The sequence below is a fragment of the Nicotiana tomentosiformis genome, chromosome 12, assembly GCF_000390325.3.
Source record: "Nicotiana tomentosiformis chromosome 12, ASM39032v3, whole genome shotgun sequence".
In the NCBI taxonomy this organism is placed as follows: Eukaryota; Viridiplantae; Streptophyta; class Magnoliopsida; order Solanales; family Solanaceae; genus Nicotiana; species Nicotiana tomentosiformis.
The window spans coordinates 116,331,873-116,337,281 of NC_090823.1; the positions used below are offsets into that span (position 1 = coordinate 116,331,873).

Consider the following 5,409-nt stretch of genomic DNA (forward strand, 5'->3'; position numbering starts at 1 on the left):
GTATAAATAATACTCTTACACCCAAGAATCATACTCCCAATCAACCATCTTCTACCCAATTCAAAATTAAAAACTAGGGTATGGAACCTTACCTCTTAGATGAAGAACTTGTGAGGTTTCTTGTTGAATTTCAAGGCTTGAGCAAGATTTTGATGAACAATTAGCTTAGGGATTTCTCCTCTCACTCTAGGGCACTTTCTCTCTCTAAAAATATCAGACATTCCCTTCAAAAGTTGTCCCTTACTTATCGAGATATGGTCGGGTTATAAAGATAGAAAAATGGACCCTCCGAAATTCGGACCGGGCTACAGACCAGGCTTTGAGAGCTCTGTAGCACGGTCTAGCGCACTACAGACCTTGTGCCGCGAGCTCTATAGATAGCACGGTCTAGCGCACTACAAACCTGGCTTCGCGAGGTATATAGCACGGTTTAGCATGCTACAGACCTGGTTTCGCGAGGTCAAAACGATTCAACTCCCCAACACATTGTTCAACCCAAAAAGTCCGAAAATATAATAAATTAGCCTACCCTGGCATCACGAAACCTTAAATTCCTTAGCGAAATTTTCTGGGGCCTTACACATTAACCCCTAAGATAAATTTATACTGTCAACTAAATATAATGTAAATTTAATCTCAAACTTAATTCTGAGTATCCCACCTTACTCCTTAAATTTGAGATTATTTTATCTCACTTCCAGGTGTATAAATTAGTTCATAGATTATAATTCCAAGACTATAATTTATGGAATAATTTAGTCCACGCACCAAAGACGCCTTGGACACTTAATTGTGACAAATTACACCCTCGTACTATAAACTAAGCATTTACAACAATCAATTTTGAGAAGAAAAAATAACAAGAATTGTTGTGGTCCACCTTGGGGCCTACTGCAATAATACACACTAGGAACACGTGCTTACTAAGCATTTACAACAATCAATTTTGAGAAGAAAAAATGAATAAGAATTGTTGTGGTCCACCTTGGGGCCCACTGCAATAGTACACACTAGGAACACGCGCTTCACATTCGAACTTTACAAATTCTACTAAATATATTTATTACAAATGGTTACACAGTGGATAAAACATTTCGCTTTCCCCCAAGGTCTTAGAAGGGGCCGAACAGTGTCATAAGCAGCATGTTCTGATACAAGGATAAGTAATTAATTTCATGACTCGAATTTGTAATATATAGGTCACACAAAAATAACTTAATCGTCGCTACAAGACTCCTCTTCATTAATATTTATTACAGTAAATCTTAATTACCCCTAGCCCCCTAACATATGTTTTGTAAGTTATTTCCTTTACCGTTTTGATAGAATTTGTTTTAAATTCATAGTATTATCTTTTACGACTTGTTCAATAGATTTAAACTTAATTTAAAAAGTAAGTTAAGCTGATCTAGTTTTTTAATCGATCAATCAAATATTTTAAACAAATAGAAACGATGGATGTCGCTTGTTTCATTACAGAAAACATGTTTTACTTTTGGCCGCTATTCCCTTTTGCGGTGTTTTACCAGTTATTAGCATAAAGAGTGAAATACAATTTACTCATTTTATTTTATTTTTTATTATCCTTTTATCCCTTTTGTTAGAGCTATTGCTCATTTGGTGACTCGAAACCACAACTATAATATGAGTGTCAGTAGATAATATTAGATATATTCTATAAAATATATACATAAAATATCTAGTTTGATAATGAGACTACGGGTTCACGTACCCCATGTGTTAGCCTATATATCCGCCCCTGGTTGTAGGTGGGTGCTGATCATAACCCCGGTTGTTTGTTTAGATTTGGCACACTACTCCATCCGTGACTTGAGACTAGGCATTTGACTATCAATTTTGACAAGAAAAATAAAGAAGAATTAATTTTATTTTACTACTGTAACAACAAATTTGGTGCCTGAAAAAAATTAAAGACAAGAAAAATATAATAAATTGTACTCCTAGTAATTAATTTAAGTAAAGTGAGTGTTAGAATCTCTTGAAATTTCTCTAAGTCTAGAGAAAGTATCATTTGATTTTTCTCTTTTTCTTCAACTGTCTGCTCAAGGGCTTGATTGCTTGTTCTCGAGTTTGATTGATTTGTATTTTAATTCAACGATTAGAAGCTTGATCTTGAATCTGAGTTCGAACCTGCATTATTATGAGAACGGTAAGGAAGGCGTGATGACCAGGGGTGGCAAACAGACGGGTCGGAAACGGATAAAAACGGATAAAATATCTGACCCGGCCCATATTTAATACAGATATAAAATGGATTGATCGGCAAATAATATGGATATCTATATTATCCATGGCTTATTGAATATAATCACTTTTAAGAGAATTCCTAGTCTCCCAAACTTGAGTAACCCCCAATTTGAGTCTTTTCAAATGTTAAAGATAAACTTATTAGTTATTCATTGATTATCTATTTTCTAAGTGGACAATATAGTTCTTATTCATATTTGATCCGTTTTCTAAAAGTTCATTATCCAACCTATTTTTTAGTGGATAATATCAACAACAACAACAATAACAACCCAGTATAATCCCACTAATGGGGTCTGGGAGGGTAGCGTGTACGCAGACTTTACCTCTACCCTGGGGTAGAGAGGCTGTTTCCGATAGACCCTCGGCTCCCTCCTTCCAAGAACTCTCCACCTTGCTCTTGGGGTGACTCGAACTCATAACCTCTTGGTTGAAAGTGGAGGGTGCTCACGTGAATAATATCGGTACACAAATATTTTTTTTTTAATCCATTTTGCCACAACCAGCGATGACATACACTTGAGATTAAAGTGACATTGCATAGACAGCTAAGAGCAATAATAGAGAAGTTAAAATAAAATGGACATTGACTAACGCCAAAGAGAGTAAAAAGCATACTGCAGGATTAACAGAGTACACAATTTCATTTATGTGGCAGCTCCAGTGGACAACATCACAGTATACAATAAGTACTGGAAAAAAAAACATGAACGAAGAAAGGCAACGCGGCAAACAACAAATTTGCCACTCACTTCGGATGGACTTCTTACATCATTTGTTGGCAGAGGGGACGGTTTTAAGAGCGTCAGTGTTTCGTCCTTGTCAAACTCTTCACTATCATCCGAATATGCATATCTGTATGTATCAAAAAGAACCCCAATGAGTGCTGAAGTGCGTAGATAGAAGAGAGTAAATATCACGTATATATAGGTTCTAACAAATGCTGAATTATCCCAAAGAAAGACTCATTTTTGAGATTCTTTTTGTAGGGAAAGCAGGAATACATGAAATGATTTTAACAAAACAATGCTGGATCTTTGACAGCAGGAAAATATGTTTTATGTACTTTCCGCCTAAATTGACGAAGAAAATTAGTTCATGATCTCTCAAATGATCATGAGGAGGAAGTCATCTCATTTTCTCGCATGGTTGATGTATTCTCCTCTCGTTCTAGGTCTAGCAAATTAAAGTTGAAATGCTAGACAATACTCTATGAACATAAAAACTGCAGCGGATGAATAGGGTAAGCAATGCGCAAGAGGAGCTCTGTGAACTCAATAATACTTAATACATGCATTACAAAGATAAAAAGCCTGGTATTACCTCATGGAGTTTTGAGATGGAGCCCAAAGAGCACAGATGACGCAAAGGAGAGAGAAAGACAGCACTTGCCAGAAGGCAGGAATAATCCAGGCATTTTGCCATCGCTCATTGTACACATCAGTGGATTTGAAGTACAGCTAAGTTCTATTTCTTTGCTTGGTGATATACAAATAGGGAACATTAGGATGACAAGAACACTACATTATATGAACTCAAGTACGAGTATGCAATAGGAGTACATTTTAATTTCTAGATGATTTTCTCTGTATCTTCAAGGATTCACACAAAGTCCACAATCATGCCCAATCTAATCCGAATTGAGGAATATAAGAATTCCTCTAACTAACTATTTGCTTCAGCTTATAGAAATTCTCAAAAAATAGGTAGCTCTCCTTGCCATTGCACTTGTTGAACTTACTTATTCATTATCCCTCTGTGTTGGATTTACTTTAATCCGTTTCTGAAACTATAGTTTGTCTAGGTTTCATAAGAACTCCTGAATAAGAAAAAAGATAACATGAATTATGATGCTTTTACTTATTTAATGGACTTAAGAATAGATGAAATTGGACATGAATAACAGTATAACTGCGACTCTTTAATTAAAGACCCTTCTTATCACCCATGAGCACCTTATTTCACTTCTTCATGTTTGTTTGATGAGAACCGAAGTCCTTCACCACACACAGACACACACACACATCTATCAAATTAGAATTGCAGGTCAAACTAATAGATCAGTGGAGTGCTCCATGTTTTGGCTACTGTTTCTGAAGCTCATTCCATATACTCATGAAGGGGACAAGTTGACTAAAAGGTTTGGCCTTTCTTCTTTTTTAATTCAGATCTCTTCGAAAACATCACTTTTTGTGTTGACATCACTTGGCACTTTTGCAGACAAACGCTAAGAATCAGCTATATTAGATTAAAGGAACTAAAACAACAAATCAGCTTCAATCTGGAGACGGCCAATATTACCTCATAGCATACCCAACCAACAGAAACAATAACTGCCACAGCCAGTGCATTTGTAACTTCCGGTATATATCTAACTTGGCCAACAACCTTCTAGCCTGTCAGTTCACAACATCACCCAAAATTAACTACCATTGCTTGATAGTAATAATGGTTAAGAAAATGAAGCTGTGTAATGATTAAACCCTCAACCCAAATTCCTCAAGAAAAAAGAAAAGGTAAATTCATCCTCTATTGCAAGAACCACATTAAATGCTCCTTACTTGGCAGAGAGGTAGAAGTCCTATCTTAACCATATCTAAATAGATATACAGAAGAATGTTTATAAATAAGTGAGTAACTAACAATCATTCTGCACTTCCATGAACGATTTTATTTTTGAAAAATATAATGTATAATCTTTCTTCACACTGTACTCCAACCATCTGAAAAATGAACCACTGAATAAGCCTGAATTAAATTGACGCATTCTCCCTCCTAGAGTGTTTTAGATTTGATGAACAAATGGTTGACAAGACCCTTTTTAAATGGGTATCTCCTCTCATCATCTAGTATTTGAGAACTATTGTCAGCAGTTGATATTCTTTTTCTTTGATCAACCTCAATTGTTACCAAATCGAGTCATTACAAAAAAATAGTGAATTTGCGGCGGTTTTTATTGCGTATTACGATTTTTCTTGCGTATTACGGCGGTGTTTAACCGCCACTATGTCCATTAATGGCGGTCTTTAAATACGCCGAAATTACATTCGCCACAAAAGAAAAATGGCGATTTTGGAGAAACTGCCATAATTGCACATTGCATAAAATGGCGGTTCCATATTGTTGAAAATGGCAGTTCTA

General features: G+C 35.8%; 1 long non-coding RNA gene across 1 annotated transcript; it reads right to left on the reverse strand.

Moving 5' to 3' along the window:
* Positions 1 to 3,015: 3,015 nt before the first annotated feature.
* On the reverse strand, positions 3,016 to 4,716 carry LOC104106153 (uncharacterized). The gene is made up of 3 exons (XR_688540.4): positions 4,570 to 4,716; positions 3,592 to 3,728; positions 3,016 to 3,123 (listed from the first exon to the last, which is right to left on the reverse strand). It is a non-coding gene; the product is annotated as an uncharacterized lncRNA (long non-coding RNA).
* Between the last annotated feature and the right edge of the window lie 693 nt (positions 4,717 to 5,409).